At 38.1% G+C, this 26,359-nt stretch overlaps 1 pseudogene; it reads left to right on the top strand.

Moving 5' to 3' along the window:
* Nucleotides 1–1,828: 1,828 nt before the first annotated feature.
* LOC104231535 (DNA mismatch repair protein PMS1-like) lies at nucleotides 1,829–13,656 on the top strand (annotated as a pseudogene).
* Nucleotides 13,657–26,359: the final 12,703 nt, after the last annotated feature.

A 26,359-nucleotide genomic window follows, 5' to 3' on the forward strand; every position in this document is an offset into this window, starting at 1 on the left:
ATCGTTATTTCCGCAAATTATGGTTGTTATATCATGTTTTAGAACTATTTACGGTATTTAACTGTTTAAAAGAGGTGTTCTGTTTTGGTTTGGCTGGCCTTGTCTTCACGAGAGGCGTCGTGACGACCGAGTTCGGGGTTAGGGTCATGACATGGTATTAGTTATGCTGACATATTTCTTATCCATTGTGTGGTTTGATATATTAAAGCATTGCACAATTTCTAATAGAATTGTTTGTTTACAAAAATGCCCTCAAAACCATTCCATCACTCTAACTTTTTAAAAGAAACATATGTTGAGAAATATTTTTATATGAAAAGGTTTTAAAAAATTATTTGATTTGTTTACCTATATTGTAATATGAAACCAAATATTTATTTATAAAAAAGGAAATATGCTAAGTATTTATTTATTTACTAGAGATATAATTTTATTTTTCACTATTTGGATTATTTTATACTTGCATTAATTTATTAAGGAAAAATGCATAAGAACCCCCCTGACCTATACCCGGATTCCCAACTACACATTTTTTCTTTGCGGAAATCCTATTACCCTCTTAAACTTATTTTAAATGAAATTATTTGCACCCTTAACGCTGACGTGACAGAGTGTGTGTATTTCACTTTCCCTTGGGAGAGTGAGAAGCAAGAAAAAATGATTTTCAGATTATTTTTTATTCTTTTTTACCATTTTTTCTTACTTTTTTTTTCCTTTTCTTTTTTCTTTGTCTTTTTTCTTTTATTTTTTTTCGTTTCTTATCTAATTCCGGTGGATATTCATTCACTGGTGACTTTGTCTAACCGTTTTTCTTCCATTTTTTCTTTTCACACAAAAATTAAACTCTCAAAAAGATCTATTCATAAGCAAAGCAAAATACACTCAGATTTGGGAGAAAAACTTCATCATGAGAAAACCTTCCCACGTCGGAAAAAAATGATGTATTGAAATTTTAACTGGAAAAAGTTTTCTCAGCTTATATTCGTTTTTATTTCTTTTGCTCTTCCTCCCACTCATAAATTACACTTTCAAGAAAAATTTATATATATATATATATATATATATATATATATATATATATATAACAAAACACACTTATATCGGGATAAAAATCTATCGCCGGAAAAAAAATTGCCAGAACAAATGGTGTTTGTAAAATTCCGACGACCACCATTTTATGCCGTCGGTGACCAAAACAAAATGAAAGAGAATGAAATAAGCCAAAAAAATGAGAATAATAAGAAATAAGAAAAAAGGATAAGAAAAAGAAGAAAGAATAAAAAAAGTACTAAAAATACATGTGGGGGCGCGTGTACCTCACTACTTGCCAAGAGTTTGGTTGTCTAGTTTTAGAGTGCGAATAATTCTATTTAAAATAAGTTCAGGGGGTAATAAGATTCCCGCAAAGAAAAAATATGTAGTTGGGAATCCGGGTATAGGCCAGGGGGTGCTTATGCATTTTCCCATATATTAACTGGCATATTTAATCAAGCATAAATTTTGAAGGCCAATTTTGTCTTTAACTAAGCTAATGCATGCACTAAAACCTATTGCATTGCTAATACCATTGTTTTCTATGCATTAGTTATGCATATGATAATACCAAATAACATGTATAACTAATGACTGTATAACTAATACATAGGTTTAAAATATCTACCAAACAAGGTATTATTAATACACAAAGCTAATGCATGCATTATTTTATGTAAAGCATTTTACCAAATGACCCTTTAGTGTGTTAGACTGACGTCATAACCAACTACACCACGACAGTATTGCGTTACCTCATTTCCATATATTTTATATCTCGGACAGGTTCTCTTTTGGCGGTAAATAAGTGATTTTCTGAACAGTAATCAAATTGAAACCATAGGGTTTTGTTGCTTGGTTTAATTTCTGGTCCTTGAAGCTCCACTATTCAATAATCAGTTAAAAGCATAAAAAATTGCAGATATGCATCCCTAAGTTCTCAGCATGAAGTCGGTTTGATACCTTACAGGTACCGGCATTGCCCTGTAATCGAGCGCCATTGAAATGGACGGAGGACCAGCAGCTTCACCGTCGACTATAAAGCCCATAAACAAGGGCGTCGTGCATAGAATTTGTGCTGGTCAAGTTATTTTGGACCTTTCCTCCGCCGTCAAGGAGTTGGTTGAGAACAGCTTGGACGCCGGCGCCACCAGCATCGAGGTTTCGCTCAAAGACTATGGCGCTGAATCCTTCCAGGTTATCGACAACGGTTGTGGCATCTCGCCTCACAATTTCAAGGTCTCTCTTTGCCGTTCTATTTTCTGCTCTTGTCCTAAATTTTTGTCACTTTCTCTTCCATTTGCTTGTTATTTGTGAATAAGCCAGTAAAATTGTGTTTTGTGTGTGTGTGTGTGTGTGTATTATGCATACAGACACCCACACTTATGCGGTTATGCCTGTATATGTGTATGTGTGTAGGCTTTCTCCATACTACTATCTATTTTCAATCAATTTGTGTCTTGTGTGTGTTTTCTGTGTCTTTATGTATATGTGTCATGTGTGTGTTTTGTGTGTGTTTATGTAGATGCGTGTGCCAGTGTGTGTAATTGTGTATATATATGTGTGGTATTTCCTTATGTATGACATTTAAACTTTCTCTATGCTAATCTCTATTTTCAATCAAGGTTGTCTCTTGTCCTCTGTAGCTCCCTTGCTACTGGTTTTCACTGTTTGTTAATATTTCTTAGTTTGTGCTGATTAAGTGCACTGTTTGTCGTGTTCATTGAGAATTGGTCTAATGGTACAAAGTGGTGTGTGTTTGATTTTGAAGGTACTGACGATAAAACATCATACCTCAAACCTATCAGATTTTCCTGATCTTCAGTCATCGACTTTTGGATTTAGAGGGGAGGCATTGAGTTCACTTTGTGCTTTAGGGGATTTGATGGTTGAAACAAGAACAAAGAATGAGCAAGTGGCGACACACTTGACTTTTGATCGTTCGGGCCTTCTGTTAGCTGAAAGGAACACAGCTCGCCAAGTTGGTACCACTGTCACTGTTAAGAAGTTGTTCTCCACTTACCAGTGCGAAGTAAAGAGTTTCACCGCAACATCCGAAAGGAATATGGAAAGCTTATTACATTGCTGAATGTATGATGCCTTTAATCTGCATTATCTACTTGCCTTTGGCTACTGATTTCTTAGGAAGAATTTAATTGTAATTCAACTAAATAATTGAAGATCAAAATTTCAACTGGTGCCTTCAAAACTGTAGGACAGTTCGTGGTGGTATAATTCGATTCAGTTCAAGTTGGTTCAGACTTCAAGCTCCAAACTTTTATGTGTTACAGTAGCACTCCTGTCTTTGACATTTTGGAGGACATTGATTTTTAAACTTAGAAATTTGTTGAACATACTTATTTCAACCAAAAAAGGAAAAAAAAGAGTTAAAAGAAGAAAATTTCTTCACTATATTGGAAATATATTATTAATCATTCTATTTGAGGTATCTCGATAATGAATAATTATCTAACTGACACCGTATTGTAGATGAATTTGTATATTAGCAGTTGTGCTGTGTTTGTGCTGTAGTGTTTTTTGAATATTCTTTATATGTCTGCTAATTCTTTTTATATTCCTCTTTTTTTCGATCGGAAATGCTTAAAGTAAGTTGGAAATACCTGACTGAATTTGAGTCCCTTTATAAACTCAAATTCTAAGAGGGATGCAACTGTGCAAAATAGAGATCTTCCTTGGAAAATGAGGTTACTGTCTATATAGAAGATTGGGTGCAATTTGTAGAGAACCATATTTTTGTGTAAGTTCTCTGCTTTTTTGGTATACATCATAAGGGAGATTTTCCCACTGTAATGAAATTGATTTACTTCATCAAAAAAAACCTTTGCTTCTGGCAATTCTAAGTCGCATTTTGCTATAACCTTGGTGACCAAATCATCCATGTTAGCCTTCTTATATAATTTTTTCTTGTCAATATTTTTAATCTTAATAAGAGATTATAGGCATGACATCCTGTTGAAGAAGTATTTTTATGCTTTAGTTGTTTAAGTTATTTAATTTTTTTGTCTTTCTTGCACTCCTAGGCCTATGCTCTTATTTCTAAGGGAGTCAGAATAGTTTGCACCAACACAGCTGTAAGAAATGCAAAGTCTGTAGTTCTGAAGACTCAGGGAAGTGGATCCCTGAAAGATAACATCATAACAGTATTTGGTATGAGTACCTTTACTTGTCTGGAGCCTCTTAAAGTATGTACTTCTGATGGTTGCACAGTTGAAGGATTCATTTCCAAGCCTGGTTATGGTAGTGGACGCAATATAGGGGATCGACAATACTTTTTTGTGAATGGACGGCCAGTAGATATGCCAAAAGTTGGCAAGCTTGTCAATGAGTTGTACAGAGGTGCAAACTCTCGACAATATCCCATTGCAATCATGGACTTCACGATCCCACCCAGAGCATTTGATGTCAACGTAACTCCTGATAAAAGAAAAATATTTCTGTCCGATGAAGGCTCCATATTGCATTCTTTGAGAGAAGCTTTAGAGAAGATATACTCATCAAATCATGCTAGTTATGCTGTTAATAGTTTCCAAGAGGTTTTTGAAGAAAAACATACATCCACTCATTCCCAACTCGAGGCCTTTCAGTTTCAATCCAAGCAATTATTGTCAGATAGCGATGATACTCAGGAAAGTGACTGCATTGGGGAGCTACATAAAGATGGTCACTATCTCAAAAAACCTCTAAAGGAATTAAAAGATACTTCTGTCACGGGCATGTTAAATGATGGAAACAGGTCAACAGAGAAAGACTTCAGTCTTCTATTCCATGGAAAGAAGAAAGACAATCGCAGTTCCAGAAGTCCCTGGAAGGAAGTCGGAGGTCTGATTACTGCTGATGGACAAGCACTCACCCCAGGATCAAAAGATAAAAGCTGTATCGATAATGCACATTATGTGGATCGTGCAACCATTGTCCAGTCATCACTCACCAAATTTGTTACAGTAAATAAGAGAAAGCACGAGAGTATGAGTACTGCATTATCTGAGGTACCTCTCCTGAGAAATAGATTGACTCTATGTCCTTCAGGAGAAGACAATTATTTGAAGGATACGACATCCTTAAGATCTCCAGATAATCCAGTTAAGGCTGATAAGTGTGATGAAGTAACCAGTGATAAGTCTGGATCTTCCAAGTTCACAAAGATGGATAGATTTCTTCATCATGTGAAGCAGTCAAGAATGGACACAGTCCTTGATCAAACAAATAATTTAATTCGGCCTGGAAATAGTATACAAAATGGAAAATTTGAGGAGGTAAGAGAGAACTAGTAGATATTTCCTTTCTGAGTTTTTTTAACTATCCTTGCTTTGTTGGATTAGAATTATAGTTGCAACAGGAGACAATTTCAATTCATTCTCTATGCTATTTTTGTTAGTCCTTTTAGTTTTGAACCATTTCATTTTCAGGAGCATGAGGTTCAAATGAACGAGTTATGTGTGACTGAATCGGTGCTTGTTAATTCTACTTGCAACAACATTCACGATGTGTCAGAAAATATGGTAGATGCTGTTTCTTTTGAACAGCCTGCTAGTCTGACTTTGGATGCTCCTAAGGCTTCATCTGATTTAAAGATTGGTTCGACATTGCAATTTAGTGTGAATGACCTCATATCAAGAAGGAAGCAGAGACTGTCAAGATTGCAACTCCTTAATCGTACATCTCAAAGAATGAAAACAAAAAGGTACTATACAGTAATTTCCTTTGGCTTGGGAAAAGAGCTTTTGGTCTTTCAATTAGTTAAAAGAAATTCTTTAATGGCTTCGGTAGGGATTATGCTGCAGCTACACTGGAGCTCACCGAATCAGAAAATGAAATGGCCAAGGAAAAGGCTTTGATTGCTGCTACCAGTGAGCTGGAGAGACTTTTCAAGAAAGAAGATTTTACTAAAATGAAGGTCCAAAACTCATCCATTAGTATTCAAAAGCAAACCTGTATTATCATTTTAATCTGCCAATAAGTTTGTTTCCTGTTCTGGCTGGAAGGTAAGATTGTTTTAGGATCTCCATGGAGCATTCTTTTCTTTCATCCACACCCCTACCTTATTAGACCCCACCTCTAACAAAAAAATTTGCAGTTTTCTGATTTTTGTTTGCATCTGAATGTTTCAGTTAAATATTCCGTAGTTGGTTTGATTGAGGATATTGTGGCACTGGGGTGTTCTCACGCTGCATTGTTTTTTCCAGTCAATAGCACTTAGAAACGCCCCAATTGACATTCTTAGCATTCCTTGGTCCCAAATTGAATATGTCCACCTCTTTCTTCTGTGTCGTAAATAATATCATCTGCTTCTTTAAAGGTGTCAGTTCAAATCTTTTTCTTTTTTTCTTTGTTCGGATAAGGTACAGTTTAATTGTACCTTATAAACCCACTTCTTCACTCCGTAATGCAACTCTGAAGTGCAGTCTGAACATGTTCCCTGATTTAACGCTAGATAATACTCATTTTCAATTTCAGCTATTCTTTGTAAAATCAATTCAATCCAAGGCATGACAGGAGTCACTATTTGCATTTTGGAATTTGTCTGATCTCTTTTTCCTCTCTTTACACCATGAAACCTGTGTTCTGACTTAAATTATTGTAACAGATTTGCTAGTCCATAATAGGTGATTTTTGTCGTCCTCTCTTGGATATGCTGATATAAACCTGCTCTTTTGAACTTCTTAGTATTTGTGGAGCTGTTTTTGTGCTATATATCTGTAAAATGTGAATTTTATTGCATGCTATTTGGTTATCATGCTTCCAACACTAAATGCGGTCAAGCACTAGTTTATTTACGTGCAATTGGCAATCATTCCATGTCCGTGTTTACTTTTGTCATTAGTAGTTTAAGCAGAAATGCAGAGTTTTAGTATCAGCATTTGAAAATTCTCAACTTCCAAATTTGGTTATGCAGGTGATTGGGCAATTCAATCTTGGATTCATTATAGGCAGGTTGGATGAGGACCTTTTTATTGTTGATCAGGTATTATTCTGTTGCTTTTGTATACTGACCTCTCTGTAGTAAAAGTAAATTAGTCTATCATTTGAGTTTGGTTTTTGAATGTTGCTTATGTGATTTGAATTGGATGATCTCTCTCTCTCTCTCTCTCTCTCTTTTTTTTCATTTTTCTTTGGTTGGTCAGCATGCTGCAGACGAGAAGTATAATTTTCAGCGTCTGTCACAGTCAACTATCTTGAATCAGCAACCTTTGCTTCGGTGAGGATCTTCATTCTCCTGCTATGTGTTTTGTGTAAGATTGTTTTTAAGTTCATAATGGATCAAGATAGTTGCAATCCCTCCAACACAATAGTAGCTGGAAAATGATGTGTTTTTATTAAGCTAAATCTATACTGATGTTACTTTACTCGACCAAAAGAATAAAGGGATTACCTTCTCCTTTTCCTTCTCAATAAGTGATTTTGCACGATAAAAAGAGCAGCATAAATTTTAAAAGCAGGGACTGAGAGAAGACTTTATTTTTGTCCCTTGTGTTTTGTTTCTTTAATTGCTGAATCCTTATTGCTCTTGTTTATGGTGAATTCTTATTGGCATTTCTTTTCATCATTTGGTTGTGTTTCTGCCTGAAAGATCTGCAGTATGGTTATGTTCAACTTCTGAGGTTAAGATGACATGATTTCAACCTTTGCATGCTATCCTTAACTTTATCAACCTGTTTGAAAAGTCAAAAGCATGACTGCACTGATGCTTAAGCCAATCAGTCAGTTGTCAGCGATAAGCAGTCCTTTACTTTTTAACTTAAATCAGAATAAATAAATATGTCATTTGTTGTTTAATTCTTTTATCTAGTTTGTCACATCACACTTTCTTCTTCATTTGGTTGGTCTAATGTTATGATTATCTTTTCCTCCCATTCTTTGCACCCTAACGCATATTATCTTTTCCTCCCATTCTTTGCACTCTAACGCATATTTCTCCTGACAAAAAATATGAGAGAAAAAAAATTGCTGAAATTTGTGGTGAAGTTCAAAGGGAAATCTATTTTGGGGGGGGGGGGAGGGGGGTTGGTAGAGGCAAGGGTAGGAGGGCTTTGGCTATTTCTTAATGAAGTTGAGAATTATACCTTGGAATGTTAGGAGAATGAATGATAAAAAGAAAAGAAACTTGGTAGATTTGCTTTTCAGAAATTGGAACGCAGACATTGTTTGTCTTTTTGAAACAAAGATAAGTGGTCTAATTCAGGAAGGTATTAAACAAGTTGGGGTTGAATTGGAGGCTCAAGGAAATAGTGGGAGAATTGTGGTGTATTGGGACAAAAGGAGATGGAAATGCAAGGAGAAATTGTCGTACAACATTCTGTTACTACTTTTATGGAGGAGGAAAATACTGGCTTTGACTGCACATTCACAGGGGTATATGCAACTTGTTATCGGAAGATAAGGAGGAGCTTGTGGAAAGAGATGGGTGCAATCTATGGCTTGATTTCACAACCATGGTATAGTTGGAGATTTTAATGTGGTCAAATTTGAAGCAGAAAAGAAAGGGAATGCAAGAAACACTAGAGCTATGAGGGAATTTTCCAGATTAATTGATGATTTATCTTTACTGGATCCTCCACTTCATGGTGGCAAATACACTTGGTTTGTGGGGGGGGGGGGAAGGAATAGTACATGTGCCTCTAGAATAGACAGAATCCTCTTTTGCTGAACGATGGGATGAGCAATTTAAACTCTTAAAACAAAGAGTGTTGCCCAGGGTTTCTTCAGTCAATTGTCCCATTCTGCTAGAATGTGGGGATTGGAGTAAGGGAATGGGTTATTCTAAATTCGAGGACATGTGGCTTGAACATAAAGATTTCAGTGATTTGGTTGATAATTGGTGGAACTCATACAATGTACTTGGCAGAGCTGATGAAGTCCTGGCTAAAAAGCTGAAATTATTGAAAAAAGACTTGAAAAAGTGGTATAGAAAGGTCTTTGGCAATCTGATAGAAAGGAAAATTAAGGCTTCGGAAAAAATAGAAGTCTTGGATCAAAGAGCAATTTTGACTCAAAGTTCTGATCAAGTTGAGGCTAAAAGGTGTGCTATCCAAAGTGAGCTAGAAAATATTGCCAAAGCAGAGGAAATGTCTTGGAGACAAAAATCCAGATGTTTATGGATTGATCATGGAGATAGAAATACCAGTTTCTTTCATAAACAGGCAAATGTGCATAAAAGGTACAACTGCATTGACAAGATTGTTATAGAAGGTGAATTGACTGAAGATGATATATTAATAAAGGAACCTATTCTGGGATTTTATAAAAGTTTGTTTAGAGAACCTGAAGCATGAAGGCAAAAATGATTAGGAGACGATCTAAGCAAGCTGACGGAGGAGGAGAAAGAATGGGTATAAAGACCTGTTACAATGGAAGAAGTGGAAACGTCTTATTTTAAGGGAGAGCTCCAGGTCCAGATGGTTTTAATCTCCACTTCTTTCAGAAATGTTGAAGTACAGTAAAAAATAATGTATGGAACACTGTAATTTTTTTTTCTTTTTTCAAGAAGGTAATTTCACTAAGAGTTTTAATGCTACATTTATTGCCTTGATACCAAAAAAGAAAGATGCTGGGAAATAAAAGACTACAGGCCAATTAGCCTCCTAGGAAGTGTATATAAAATAATTGCTAAACTGCTGGCAAAAAGGATCAAGGTGGTGATGGGAAATTTGATCTCTGATAATCAGAATGCTTTTATAAAGGGGGGGGGCAAATAGTTGATGATTCTATGGTTGCAAATGAGTGTGTGGAGTATTTGATCAGAAACAAAAAGCAAGGAGTACTCTATAAATTAGAGCTAGAAAAGACATATGATCATATTAATTGGGCATGTGTATTGGATATCATGAGGCGGATGAATTTTGGTGAGAAATGGATAAAATGGATTGAATATTGCATCTCTACCGTAAGTTTTTTAGTACTTATTAATGGAAGCCCACAAGATGCTAAAGAAAGCTGAACAATTGGGGTGGATTAAAGGCTTAAATATTGAAAGAAGGGGTGATGCAAGTTGTGTCATCTCGCATATTTTATATGCAGATGATTCCTTACTGATTTGTGAAGCTAAAGAAGAACAAGTCTTTTATCTCAAAGGGGTCCTACTAGTCTTTGAAGCAGTAACGGGTTTGAAGGTGAATTTGGCAAAGAGTAGCATGTTTAGCACTAATGCAGAACATTGTATAGGTGATCTTGCCGAGTTAATGGGCTGTTAAGTGGAGCAGTTATCAACATCTTATTTGGGGCTTCCATTGGGTGCTAGGAAAAACGAACAGAGGATCTGGCAAGGGGTAGTTGATAGATGTTGCAAAAAATTGATTCCATGGAAAAGGCAATACTTATTCCTTAGAGGCAGACTCACCTTGGTTAGTAGTGTAATGGATGGGATTCCAACTTATTTGATGTCTTTATTTCAGATACCTGTGAGTGTGGAGAAGAAACTGAACACTATGAGGACCAATTTTCTGTGGGAAGGTAATGCAGAAAAAAGGAAGTTACATCTGGTCAAATGGCAAAAGGTGATGATTGTTAAGAAATGAGGTGGACTGGGAGTTAGAAACTCGAGATTCCATAATAAAAGCTTGCTTATAAATGGTTATGGAGATATAATGATTGATAAGAGAGCATCTGGAAGAATCTTATAAATGCCAAGTATGAGAAGAAGGAAGTATGGAGCCCTCCAGTTGTCATTATTTCCTCAAAGGGAGCACCTGGAGCAGCATAAGTAAACTGTGGAATGAATTTCATCAACATGCTAAATTGAAGTTGGGAAAAGGGGGCAAAAATCAGATTCCGGTCTAAGTATGGGTGGGGATTTGAGCTTGAAAGACAGATTTCTGTCCTTATACAACTACTCCCTCGCTAAAGAAGGAAGTATGGCTGAGCATTATTCTTCCAATGGCTGGCAGATAAATTCTAGAAGAGATTTTAATGATTGGGAGATGGAAGAAGTTCGTCAATTTTTTTCAATTAATGGACACAGTTATGATAGAGGAAAATAAGGAGGACACCATGGCTCGGACAGCAAGCGCAAATATGAAGTATTCTGTCAATAGTGACTATAAACTTCTTCAAAAACAAGCAGACCATTACGTATCTAATTGGCCATGGAAAATGCTATGGAGTACAAAGGCACTTGTTAAAGTAGCCTGCTTTGAGTGGTTAGTTATCAGAGAGGCCCGCTTAACTCGAGACAATTTGCAGAAAAGAGGTTTCAATTTAAGCAATAGGTGCTATCTGTGTGAAGAAGGTTTGGAATCAGTCAACCATCTGTTTATTCATTGTAAAATTGCAAAGCAATGTTGGGAGCTATTCTTGAACCTTTGTGGAGTTACTTGGGTTATGCCTTCAAGCATTAGAAATCTGTTGGCTAGCTGGCGAGGACAGAAGATAAGAAAGGAAATGAGGCAGATTTGGAGAACTATCCCATTATGTAATTTTGGACCATCTGGAGTGAGAAGAACTATGTTTGTTTTGAGAACATAAGAAATCAGATTTCTAGAATCAAAACTCTTGTCTGCATAACTTGTTTTTTTGGTGTAAGAGGTGTATATTAGAAAACATGGATCAATATATGGAATTTTTGGATTTGCTAGGGAAGATGTAATTGGAGGTTTGTGTAGGTGTTGTCTGGTGCTTTTATGTTTCTGTACTTGGTACTTTTTATCAATAAAACTTTACCTTGTCAAAAAAGAAAAAAAAAATGTCTGCTGTCTTCACTCTTTCACCTAACACACACGCGCGCACAAAGAGAGAGAGAAGAAAAAATAAATGTCTGCTGTCTTCACTCTTTCACCTAACACACACACGCGCGCACAAAGAGAGAGAGAGAGAGAGAGAGAGAGAGAGAGAGAGAGAGAGAGTATTACTGTTTCCCTTTTACCTATTTTCAGATATATCTAATTTGGTGAAGAAACTAAAAAAGAAAAGAAAAAGAAAATATTTCAAATGAGAATAAGAGTAAGAAAAACCATTTAGGTTTAAGTCAGATAGAAGTGCCAAAAATTAACAGTTGGAAGGTTCTTTATCTACTTAATCAAATAGAGGTCAACGAAATAAATAGATCTTGTAATATAGCAGCCAAAATGCAGTCCACAGAATCATCTTGGCATCTGGCACTTCTCTGTTTGATAAACTACTAATCATATTAGCTTAAAAACTATTTAGTGCGATATGTCCTCTCTTAGAGTGATGAAAATATCATTTCTGTCTTTGGGCTCGCAGGAGAAATGGATTTCTATTGGAAGAGGATCTGCATGCTCCTCCGGGGCATCGATTTAAGCTAAAAGCAGTTCCCTTCAGCAAAAATATAACTTTTGGAGTCGCAGGTAATCACTCAGATGCATTCCATACCTTCCATGAACTTGAAGGTCTGTAGGACATTGGTCAGTGTTTCATCTGTGTTGCAACTTCACAAACGACCACACAAGTTGGCAATCCTTGATAAGATAGCTAAGAAGAGCGTCATAAAAAATAACTAAAGAGAGAACTTCATAATCTGGAATACGCTTTGCATTACTGGACAAATTTCCCTTTGGTCATTCTATTGACAGTTGGGCCTGATGTAATCTACAGAATGTAAGGGGGGACAAGTCGTGTTAGCTCCTGCATCTGCTTTATTGCATTAAGAAACTTTGGCTCATCTTTTTTTAAAGTACTTTATTGTCCTTGCAGATGTGAAAGAACTCATTGCGATTCTTGCCGATAGTCAGGAAGAATGTTCCATGATGGGTACTTATAAGGATGATACTGCCGATTCACTATGTCCTCCTAGAGTTCGTGCAATGTTGGCATTACGTGCCTGCAAATCATCTATTGTTATTGGAGATCCACTTGGGAGAAATGAGATGCAAAAGGTATTTTTGTCTATTTTACCGTGGTCTTGAAATTTATGCTCATATCATAGTATCTTTGGTATCATCCTCTCTGCGTTGCACTTCTGCAATTGTCTAGCTTAATATAGAAGGGAAAAATGGTAAAAAGAATTTTGGCCAAATACTATTTCTAGTTTCGAAGTGTTTGTTTGATAGTTTATGCCAAAAAAGCTTTATTTTTTCTCCAAAACTTTGGAAAACATTTCATATTTCTTAAAACTTGCTTGAGAACAACTATTAGGAGTTTTTGGCCAAAAATTGTTCTTCTTCCCTCTGGTTGCTTCATGACCCGAGATATAAAATTTATTGTTTCAGATACTTGAAAATCTATCACGACTCAAGTCTCCGTGGAATTGTCCACATGGTAGACCAACAATGCGTCACTTGGTTGATCTGAGGACTGTACATAGAAGAATAGAAGCAGATGAGAATGAGACCGCCTTATAAACTCCAGTTGGTAACACAACCACCAAACTGAAGCGGGTACTTCTTTCTATAAATTATTGGAAACATGTAAATCAAGGCTGCATTTTGCCTAGAATTATCAAAATGTCGAGGAATTAATTGAGAACACAGAAAGGGGTCTTTTGCTTTCCATCTACTTCGTTTTATACGTTCCTTTTTTTCGTTTTTGTTTAAAGAGCGATCTTTAGTACTTACCTTTCTTGCAAACACTTTATCTTGTTCCTTTGACTGTGTTTATTTCTTTTTTTGTTCGAATTTCTCCATTTCCACAATGAGCAGGAGGTTTAATTAACCGATTGAGTGGATTCTCAAGTTACACTTCCTTGAAATGCGCAAGTATGGAAGGTTTAAATACTGTGCCAACAATTGCTTGCCAGAAAGAGAATTTATTGCGTCGACAGTCAGATGAAGAGTCAATGAACCAAAGCCTTGATCTTAAATTAATTAAAATTTGTTAAGAAACTTAGCTCAAAGCAATAATATAAAACAAGAAAATAGACAAGAATGTAGGGAGCAGGAAATGAGAGATTCTTATTGAAATATGTACAATGTGATGCCCAAACTCTCTATTTATAGGATGATATTTAAGTAATACAAATGGATGTCATAATAAATTTTGAGATAATGGGGAAAGATGATAGAGGGGGTTATGGAGGTGTGAGAGTTATAACCATAATGGTAAGAAGTAGTGGGAGGTTAATATAGAAGATTAACGGGAGTAACTTCTTTAGGAGTTATAGACATCTACTACATAATATAATATTTCATAACACTCCCCATTGGATGTCTATAGATAATGTGCCTCGTTAAAACATTACTAAGAAAAAACCCTGTGGGAAAAAATTTTAGTGAAGGAAAAAGAGTACACATATCTTGTAATACGCATTATGTTACATCTCGCATTTCGTACGTTAAAGTTTCGTCTTCAGTTAATTGACATAAACTCGGGGATGAGATTATCTTGCGGTTAGCATATTTATGCTATTTATAACAAGCAATAACTGCCATGAAGGAAAAGGTACACGAATTAAAGAAAATGAGTTTCCTTGAAGGTTGTCGAATTTGGATAAAATACAGTCCGAGCTATAATACCCGATACTTATGGATTAGTACCATACAAGGTATCATATGACCACAATAGTATGATGTATAAGGTGTATTAAAAATGAGTAGTATTTTAAGTAAGTTGAGACAATTCTTAATTATGTGGGTAATTGGTTAATTATTGGGTAATGTGATATTACCTAATTAATTAGGGATATATGTGATAATGACTAAATGTGGCAACCCCTCCATTTAAAATAAGTGACTAATGATCTTAATTGAAAGGTGGCATCATAAGTGAATACGTGTAAGTCATGTAGTATTTGGCTTCATTGGATTTAAAGAAACAAAGTAAGAGATCTTATAACATTTTTCCTAATTCAAACATTTCAAACCGACGTCCCTCAATCTAGCAAGTTTCTGTAAGAAATCTTATAACACCTTCCTAATTCAAACTTTCAAACATACGCTATAATCTACCAAGTTTCAACAAAATTTCTTGCAACAAAACAATTCCAACAAGAATTATTGAAATCATAGCAACGTAAAATTTTGCGGTTCTAAAGGAGTACAGTGCAACCTTTTTCAAGAATATCATACGGATTTTTCCCTCCTCCAAGTATGTTAAGGCTAAGCCCTTTCTTCATTTTGGCATGATCTCGTAATTACACGAGTTTGATAATGAGGCATAAAGAAAAATTCATATCCCGAAATTTACGTATATTTTTCTAGTCTTGTAAGTTACAATATTCTCCTTATCAGGACTTCATATTCAATTGAGTATTTCTTTTTTTTTTGTTTGATAATGAGGCATAAAGAAAAATTCATATCCCGAAATTTACGTATATTTTTCTAGTCTTGTAAGTTACAATATTCTCCTAATCAGGACTTCATATTCAATTGAGTATTTCTTTTTTTTCAGTCATGAGAGCAGAGAATTTATTTATACAGTATTACAGTATTTTCATTACCATTGAGCTATAATGATGGGCAGGCCCCTATTGGGCAACCTTTGATTAGATGGTAAGTTATATACCGAGCCTACTGTGGCTGAGCGTCTATGAGCGAGCCCAGTTGGTCGAGATACAAAGCCTAATATGGCCGAGTGCCTATGAGCGAGCCTACTATGGCAGAGCAGTTTTATATATATATATATATATACCCCGAGCCTTATAGGTCTGGACAACTATTTTACTTGCTATATTGAGAGAGTTGAGTCAGTATCAGCAGGTAAGCATATGTTCAGGTTATCAGTTCAGTTTCAGCTTTCTATATATTGCCTTACATACTCGGTACATTATTTTGTACTGACGTCCCTTTCTGGGGGCGCTGCATTTCATGCGTGCAGGTTCAGACAGATAGACGGGTAGACCCCCTCAGTAGGTGTTGCCCGAGTTCAACTTTATTGGTAAGCTCCCTGTCCTTCGGAGTTGCTGAGTCTATAAGTTTTGTGTATATCTTGTATATGTATGTAGATAGGTTATGGGTAGGTCGGGGCCCTGTTCCAATCACCGTACATCCATCAGTAGAGGCTTGTAGACATATCCTGTCAGTTAGTGCAGTATGTTGGGCTTGTAGGCCCTGTACGTATATTTTGTTAGCTTGTCAGTTATAGTAGTTATGACGGCCTTGCTGGCCCAGCTTTATGTTGACATTTAGTCAGCGTTAGTCTGTATTCAGTTTTATATTTTGTTCGCAAATTGTCTTGCAATGTGGCCCCTGGCCAAAGTATGACATTATATGTCCAGAATTCTTGAGTCGCAAGTTGGTACGCAAGGATAGATGAGGCATCGGGTGTCGGTTTTGCCCCCAGGCTTGGGGCGTGATAAAAGTGATATCAAAGCAGTTCTTTCCTAGGGAGTTTACAAGCCGTGTCTAGTAGGGTCTTGTTTATAGATGTGTGGTGCACCACATTATATAAGTAGGGGACTACAAGGCATTTAGGCGTGGTTACCCTTCTTTCAAATCTAAATCGTGTTGTAGAATTGAGTTATAGGAAATTTGAGTTAAACTTACGTGTTGGCGTTGCATGCACAAATGACTATAACTAGGAAGGCTTCGACTAGCTAGAGGAGAGAGACAACAGTAGGTGAGGGGACGAACAGGGTACCCCTAGTAGATGGGGACCAATCGGAGGCCTAGGGAGAGACCCCTACTCAGCCATTACCGGCTTCTCCGCCACCTGAGGAGATTCCTAGGGAGATCGTACATCCAGTTCTCCCTCCGCTTCCATCAGATCAGGACTTGAGGAGAGCGGTGCATTTGTTGGCACAGTTGGTAGCTACCCAGCAACAAGCTAGGGCATCTACTAGTGCAGGACCTTCTGAGGGATCTGAGAGTTCAAGGGTCCGAGAGTTTATTGCTTTGGGTCCCCCATAGTTCACTGGGACAGATCAGAGGTATGACTCGCAGGATTTCATAGATCAGCTTCACAGGATCTTTCGGGTTATGCATGCCACGGAGAAAGAGGCAGTTGAGCTAGTAGTTTTTTATCTCAAAGATATAGCCATCCTTTGGTACGAGGGATGGGAAAGATCCAGGGGACGTGATGCACCTCTCGCTATTTGGAAGAATTTTTCAGATGCCTTCCTTGACCAGTGCTTACCGCGGGAGATCCGATAGGCTCGAGTCGATCGACTTCTAGCCCTCAGGCAGGGCAATATGAGTGTTCGAGAGTATAGTCTCCGTTTTGACTCACTGGCCAGATATGCACCATCCATAGTTGCTACTATGCGGGACAAGATCCACAAGATTATAGCAGGGTTGGCCCCAGAGTTGACCGAGGCATATGCCACCGCTGCATTACAGGATAGTATGGATATCTCCGGATTCAGGCTTTTGCCTAGAATATAGAAAGGGGTAGGCGTCGGCAGCAGGGTACGAAGAGGATTGAGTCAGGGCAATGTGAGAGGATAAGATTTGCCAGATCTCAGGAGCAGTCTCAGGGTAGTTATAGGCCCCAGTACTTTGAACGGCCACCTAGACCTCCGCCACCTCAGTCACAGGGTTACATGTATAACCATTATATTCAGTCAGGACCAGGTGAGAGCCCCCAGGCGTCAAGTTTGCAGCGACAATGAGGTTCGGGGTAGATATGGCCATTTTCGCCGCGGTGTGCCATCTGTGGTAGAGGACACTTGGGCCAATGCCGAGCCGGTTTAGATGCTTGTTATACATGTGGACGTCCGGGGCATATGATGCGAGATTGCCCAAATAGAGATTTGGGGGGGGGGGTGTCGCAACCAGCGAATTCAGCAATAGGATCATCTATGTCCGTGCATCCTTCAGGGCGCAAGTCTCAGTCTTCGACTGGTAGAGGTCGAGGCAGAGGTTCCAGTTCAGGTGGTAACCAGAATCGTAGCTATGAGTTAGCGGGTCGACATGACCAGGAGTTTTCACCAGATGTTGTGACAGGTATGTTGACCATTTGCTCTCTTGATGCTTATACCTTGATAGACCCAGGATCTACTTTATCGTGTATTACCCCATTTGTTGCGGGGAAATTTGGTATAGTGCCTGAAATACTAAGTGATCCTTTTGCGGTATCTACACCGATCGGAGAATCTATTATTGCTAGACGGGTTTACCGAGGTTGTACAGTGTCAGTTTGTGGTCGTCAGACCTCAGCCGACCTAGTTGAGCTAGAGATGTTGGATTTTGATGCTATCATGGGCATGGACTGGTTGGCAGCTTGCTATGCCACAGTTGATTGTCGAGCAAAGATAGATAGATTTCATTTTCCGGGTGAGCCTGTCCTTGAATGGGTAGGTAATACAGCGACACCTAGAGGTAGGTTTATTTCCTATCTGAAGGCGAGGAAAATGATCGCAAAAGGGTGCATTTATCATATTATGCAAGTTAAAGATGCAGATGCTGAGATACCTACACTTCAGTCTATTACAGTAGTCAAAGAGTACACAGATGTATTTCCAGATGAACTTCTAGGTATTCCTCCAGAGCGAGAAATTGATTTTGGCATCGATTTGCTTCGGGGAATGCAACCAATATCCATCCCTCTGTATAGAATGACACCTGCCGAATTGAAGGAGTTGAAGGAGCAGTTAAAAGATTTGCTGGAGAAAGGTTTCATTAAACCCAGTACCTCACCTTGGGGTGTATCGGTACTATTTGTACGGAAGAAAGACGGCTCGCTGAGGATGCGTATCGATTATAGGCAACTGAACAAGGTAACTGTTAAGAATAAGTATCCACTTCCAAGGATAGACGACTTGTTTGATCAGTTGCAGGGAGCTAGATGCTTTTCAAAGATAGATTTGAGGTCGGGTTACCACCAGGTCAGAGTTCGGGAGAAAAATATTCCCAAGACAGCTTTCATGACCCGATATGGCCACTTCGAGTTCCTTGTCATGTCCTTTGGGTTGACGAATGAACCTGCCATATTTATGGACTTGATGAATAGCCTATTTCGGCCATATTTAAATCTGTTCGTGATAGTCTTTATTGATGATATTCTGGTTTATTCACATTCAGAGGATGAGCATGTGGACCACCTGCGAGCGGTACTCCAAACCCTCCGTGATAGTAAATTATATGCTAAGTTTTCTAAATGTGAGTTCTGGTTGAAGTTTGTAACATTCTTAGGGCACGTTGTATCCGATGGAGGTATAAAGGAAAACACTTAGAAGATTGAGGCTGTGAAATCCTAGCCTAGACCTACCACTCCAACAGAGGTTCGTATCTTTCTAGGCTTAGTAGGATACTACCGGAGGTTTGTAGAGGGTTTTTCTTCTCTTTTGGCACTATTAACGAAGTTGAGGAAGAAAGCAACTAAGTTTCAGTGGACGAAGGCTTGCGAGCGGAGTTTCCAGGAGCTTAAAAACATGTTGACTTTAGCGCCAGTTCTAGCGCTTCTAGAGGGTCCAGATGGTTATGTCATATATTGTGATGCCTCAGGTGTCGGGTTAGGATGTGTCCTGATGCAACATGGGAAAGTAATTGCGTATGCTTCAAGATAGTTATGGAAGCATGAGCGGATTTATCCGACCCACGACCTCGAATTAGCTGCGGTTGTCCATGCGCTGAAGATATGTCGGCATTATTTATATGACGTTCATGTTGATGTATTCACAGATCATAAAAGCCTGCAATACATCTTCAAGCAAAAAGAGTTGAATTTGCGACAGAGGCGATGACTTGAGTTATTGAAAGATTACGATGTTAACATTCTCTACCATCCAGGGAAAGCTAATGTTGTAGCAGATGCCTTAAGTCGCTATTCTATGGGTAGCTTAGCACATGTAGAGGCCGAAAAAGACAATTAACTAGAGAGATTGATCAATTGGCTTGTTTGAGGGTTCGGTTAGTAGACTCTGGCAATGGTGGAGTTGTACTCCAAAATATTGCAAAATCATCTCTCGATTCCATATGGGTGATAGTTGATAGGTTCACGAAATCAACTAATTTCCTACCGGTCAGATCTACATATATAGCAGAAGATTATGCAAAATTATATATAAAGAGATAATACGACTACACGGAGTACCAATATCTATTATATCTGACCGTGGGCCTAGTTTATAGCACATTTTTGGAGATCATTTTAGAAAGGTCTAGGGACTCAAGTGAATCTTAGCAGAACTTTTCATCCACAAACTGATGGGCAAGCCGAGCGCACAATTCAGACGCTCGAGGATATGTTACGAGCATGTGTGTTGGATTTTAAAAGAAGTTGGAATGAACATCTACCTCTTATCGAGTTTGCATATAATAACAGTTACCACTCTAGTATCCAGATGGATTTGTATGAGGCTTTGTATGGGCGTAAGTGCAGATCTCCTATAAGGTGGTTTGATGTTGGAGAATCTAGGTTACATGGGCCAGATCTGGTTCAGCAGGCCATAGAAAAAGTAAAGCTTATCCGGGAGCGACTGTTGATAGCTCAGAGTCATCAGAAGTCATATTCTGACGTGCAACGACGAGATTTAGAGTTCGGGGTTAATAATTGGGTATTCTTAAAGGTGTCACCTATGAAGGGTATGATGAGGTTTGGCAAGAAAGACAAACTTAGCCCATGTATTGGGCCTTATAGGATCATTTGGAGAGTGGTCCAAGTAGTTTATGAGTTATAATTGCCCTCGAAATTGGAGTCTGTCCATCCGGTTTTTCATGTATCTATGTTACGGAAGTGCATTGACAATCCTACCCAAGTGGTGCCCACTGATGATGTACAGATTACAGAGGACTTGTCATATGAGGAAATTCTGGTTGCAATCCTAGACCGACAAATCCGCAAGCTACAGAATAAAGAGGTAACCTCCATGAAGGTCTTATGGAGAAGCAAGAATGTGGAAGATATGACATGGGAAGCGGAGGAAGAAATGAAGTCTAAATACCCCCACCTATTTCAAACTGAAGATATGACTCGAGGTGGGATACCTCAGCACAACTCTATTCAGGCTAGTAGGTCATCAGGTAAGCTCTCATTTTTTACACTCAGAATTTATAATGGACAGTTGTGTGAAGCCAAGTGTTGCTATTTATAGACAGTGCCTATGTGTGGCATGTATAAGGATGATACCACCAATTCACTATGTCCTCCTAGAGTTCGTGCAATGTTGGCATCACATGCCTGCAAATCATCTATTGTTATTGGAGATCCACTCGGGAGAAATGAGATGCAAAAGGTATTTTTGTCCATTTTACTGTGCTCTTGAAATTTATGCTCATATCATAGTATCTTTGGTATCATCCTCTCTGCATTGCACTTCTGCAATTGTCTAGCTTAATATAGAAGGGAAAAAAGGTAAAAAGAATTTTGGCCAAATACTATTTCTAGTTTCGAAGTGTTTGCTTGATAGTTTATGCCAAAAAAACTATATTTTTTCTCCAAAACTCTAAAAACATTTCATATTTCTGAAAACTTGCTTGAGAACAACTATCAGGAGTTTTTGGCCAAAAATTGTTCTTATTCCCTCTGGTTGCTTCATGACCCGAGATATAAAATTCATTGTTTCAGATACTTGAAAATCTATCACGACTCAAGTCTCCGTGGAATTGTCCACATGGTAGACCAACAATGCATCACTTGGTTGATTTGAGGACTGTACATAGAAGAATAGAAGCGGATGAGAATGTGACCACCTTATACTCTCCAGTTGGTAACACAGCCACCAAACTGAAGCGGGTACTTCTTTCTGTAAATTATTGGAAACCGGTAAATCAAGGCTGCATTTTGCCTAGAATTATCAAAATGTTGAAGAATTAATTGAGAACATAGAAAGGGGTTTTTTGCTTTCCATCTACTTCGTTTTATACATTCCTTTTTTTGTTTTTGTTTAAAGAGCGATATTTATTACTTACCTTTCTTGCAAACACTTTATCTTGTTCCTTTAACGGTGTTTATTTCTTTGTTTGTTCGATTTTCTCCATTTCCACAATGAGCAGGAGATTTAATTAACTGATTGAGTGGATTCTCAAGTTACACTTCATGAAATGCGCAAGTATGGAAGGCTGAAATACTGTGCCAACAATTGCTTGCCAGAAAGAGAATTTATTGCGCCAACAGTCAGATGAAGAGTCAATGAACCAAAGCCTCGATCTTAAATTAATTAAAATCTGTTTTGAAACTTTGCTCAAAGTAATAATGTAAAACAATAAAATAGACAAGAATGTAGGGAGCAGGAGATGAGAGATTCTTATTGAAATATGTATAATGTGATGCCCAAACCCTCTATTTATAGGATGATATTTAGGTAATACAAAGGGATGTCAAGGTAAATTTTGAGATAATGGGGAAAGATGATGGATGAGGTTATAGAGGTGTGGGAGTTATAACCATAATGGTAAGAAGTAGTGGGAGGTTAATATAGAAGATTAGTGGGAGTAACTTCTTTAGGAGTTATAGACATCCACTGCATAATATAATATTTCATAACACTCCCCCTTGAATGTCTATAGATAATGTGTCTCGTTAAAACATTACTAAGAAAAAACCATGTGGGAAAAAATCTTAGTGAAGGAAAAAGAGTACACATATCTTGTAATACGCATTATGTTACATCTCACATTTTTTGTCCGTTAAATTTTCGTCTTCAGTTAATTGACATAAACTCGGGGATGAGATTATCTTGAGGTTAGTGATAGATATTAAATACTCTTGCCTTGTGTTTTGATGATCTGACAAACTTACTGATAAGAACCAGATAGGGAACCTGACCTACTGGGATTGCTGCAAACTTAAATGGATTCCAGCTAAGGATGAACTGCTACAGATTCAGGAGTTAGGAACCAATCAAGGACCTGGTGCTCCTATGGTTCCTATGTAGCAGTACAAAGTCATGTGGACATAACTGGAACTGAAGTGACTGACAGCACTGTTTCTGCCGCACTGCAATACACTGTCAGCCCACTCACTCTCTAATCAAACAAAGCACTTACATCACTTCAAGTGATGTGATCAAGATGTACGTGATGAAGCTTCATACAAAGACATCACTGGAAGGTTTTTGTTTCTCATTCAAGCTCTTTGCAAAAACAGAAAACTCATCATCCTCTCAAGCTTGAAAAAACAAGGTTGAACACCACTACGGACCAGTTTCTAAAAGATTGATGGTTGTTATCCTAGTTGAGTTGTAACCTTATTATTGTACTTACTATATCTCCTAAATCGCTTACTTAGAAGCATACTGATTAGGAGTCCTCTTGTAAATCCTCAAACTCGCTGAGTTTAGGTTGTGACTAGATTTAGTCATAAAAAAAGGCTTTGTAATTGTAGAATTACGAAATGGCTTGGGGTGATAGCACCACAAGTTAGAAAAAGCCTTTGTAACTAGGATAGTCACAAAGTGGCTTGTGGTAAAGGTATTACAAGTTAGTTGAGTAAATCCTTTGCAATCGGAAGTATTGTAAAGTGGCTTGCAATAGGTAAGATTAGAAGTTAGTAAAGTTAAAAACCTACAGGTGTAGGTCGTGGTTTTTTGATCCCCTTGTGCGAGATTTTTTCACGTAAAAATCCTCTGCCTCATTTACTTATTATTTTACTAAGTGCTCTCAGCAAAAACTTATAGAGGACCAGGTACTCTAAGACTTGGTGGACCCATACAAACTATCAATTGGTATTAGAGCAGGTTCCTCCTATCAGGTTAACACCTAGGAAGGATCCTCATGACGGCTCCACTAAATCTTGAAGAAGGTCAATCCATATACCACCCACCCAAGTTTGATGGAAAATGCTATTGGTGGTGGAAAGCTAGAATGCATGATTTCATCATGGCCGAGGATTCGAGCTTTGGGATATCATCTGCGATGGTCCGTTTGTTCCAATCAAAACCAGCAGAGAATACACTAAAGCAGACAAGAAAGCATTGAAGAAGAATGCTCATGCCAAGAAAATTCTGGTATATGGTTTGGAACCTAATGAGCACGATGGAATCTCTACATGAGACACTGCCAAGGAAATATGGGAGGCTTTGCAAATAGCTTATGATGGAACTACACAAGTAAAACAAAATAAATGTAATACTGACGATAGTTCTACGATGACAGTTGAAGACGAGGAGACTGGATATGACTCAATGCTTGCTTTGATGGGGAAATCATACAATGATGAAGACAATGGCAACGAAAAGGTAAACTTCAGGGATGTTCAGAAAAATTTGAAATCCTACTCTCCAAAAAAACTCATGTGTTTAGCTGATGTTTTAATTACTGCATTTTGTAGTCTTGCGGAGGATATGGATTCCTTGTTCTTAGAACTAGAAGAATATGAACATACTAGGAAAAACTTAGTGGCTGTAATTACTGATCAAAAGAATGCCATTGAAACTCTTAGAAAAGAAAAGAGTGATCTCTTGGCAGAAGCTGCTAACCAAAAGGAACAAATAGTATAGCCTTTGACTAAGTCAAAACCTGAAAACCTTGAAAGAGGAAAGGAGATAGTTAGTGAGGAATATGTTAGGCTTGAAGATGAGGTGAAGGCCTTGAGATGTAGGATGAGCGCTGAAATTGAGAAAAACGAGCTCCTCCAAGCCAATCTAGAAAAAGTAATGGATGACCTTGAAAAGTCTCTAAAGTGGACCTGGTCCGTAGAGGCTACCACTTCCTTGTTCACTAATGATAGTGAAAAAGGGCGGGGAGCAGGGTTTTCAAGGAAAAAGGATCCTTACAACCCTCACAGTAAGTGCGCCACTGCATCTGATAACTGGCCTCGGACCCAATGTAGGAACACTGGGCACTCCAAGGAAGGTGTCCAGGCCAAAAATCAATCAGTACCAAAAGATAAAGTGGTTGCTGAAACTGTGATCACAAAAAGGGACCAGGTTCCACTTATAGAAAATGCACATTATCTGCATGGACTAAAAGAGCTCTTATTCATCCTCTTGGTTACTGCAAGGGACCCAAACTTGTTTGGGTTCCTAAAAATAACTCCGAAAATTCTTGTGCAGGGGACAATGAAGGGAAGTGGTCAACAATGGTTCATGGATAGTGGATGTTCGAAACACATGACTGGGAACACCACAAACTTTCTTTCACTAAAAGCCCTGTATGAAGGGAGTCTATCCTTTGGCAATGGCAAAAGGGGTACATTCTTGGAGTTGGAAAAGTTGGGAAGTCACTCACTCACTCTATTAAAAATGTGTACTATGTTAATGGACTTTAGTACAGTCTCCTAAGTGTCTCTCAAATTTGCGATAAGGGAAACAAGGTGGAGTTCTTGCCCAAAATATGTACAGTCACTGACTTTGTGACTGGTGAAATAGTCCTGGTGGCCAAAAGATACAAGAACATCTATGTTGCTGATTTCGAATCTTTACAGAGTGGTGATCTGAGTTGTCTGAAGGCGGTTGACGATGATGCTGAACTATGGCACAAAAGACTAGGCCATGCAAGTTTCTCTCTTCTGAACAAACTATTCAGAAGGACCTGGTCCATGGTTTGCCTATGTCACAATTCAAAACTCAAAAAGTCTGCGATGCCTGTGCTAGAGGAAAACATGTAAAGTCCTCCTTTAAGTCAAAAAGAGATGTGAGCACCTCAAAACCACTTGAGCTCTTACATATGGATCTGTGTGGACCTATGAGGGTACAAAGTAGAGGAGGAAAGAGATACATTTTCGTGATCGTGGATGACTATTTCAGATTCACATGGACTCTGTTTCTCAGAACAAAAGATGAAACAGCTGAAGTATTTGTGGCCTTTGTGAAGAAAATTCAGGTGAAGATGGAGTCTAGAGTTGTATGCATTAGATCAGATCATGGGACAGAATTTGTCAATGTCAAATTTGATGATTTCTGCAATGAAAATGGTATCTCTCACAACTTCTCAACTCCCAGAACTCCTCAGCAAAATGGTGTAGTAGAAAGAAAGAACAAAACTCTGGAAGAAATGGCAAGAACATTGTTGATTGACAGTGGACTTGCAAAGAACTTTTGGGCTGAAGCTATCAACACTGCCTGCTACTTAGTGAACAGGTGCATGATCAGATCAATTCTGAAAAAGGCACCATATGAACTGCTGAATGGAAGAAAACCCAAGCTGACCTACCTAAGAACGTTTGGATGCAAATGCTATGTTCTCAACAATGGAAAAGATCAGCTTGGTAAGTTCGATGCCAAAAGTGACGAAGGGAAATTTCTTGGCTACTCTTCTCAAAACAAGGCTTACAAGATATATAACAAGCGGACTCAATGTATTGAAGAAAGCGTCCATGTTATCTTTGATGAATCTCACCCATCATTTGAGAAAAACGCTGAGGAAGATCAAATTGGAGAACCCTTACTTGTTCCTGGAGAAGTCATTGACATGACAAACAGAAAGGCAGATATGATGAATCAAATGAAGACAACGCTGCCTCATCATCTATAGAACCAAGCACTTCAATTACAACCATTGAAGCTGAAGAAAGAGTGGTTGATGCAGTTCGGGGAACTCCACTTGCATCTGAGAGAAGGATAGAGGAAAACCAGCCAAACATACCTTCTTCTTCTCAGAAT

The sequence above is a fragment of the Nicotiana sylvestris genome, chromosome 9 (assembly GCF_000393655.2).
Source record: "Nicotiana sylvestris chromosome 9, ASM39365v2, whole genome shotgun sequence".
NCBI lineage: Eukaryota > Viridiplantae > Streptophyta > Magnoliopsida > Solanales > Solanaceae > Nicotiana > Nicotiana sylvestris.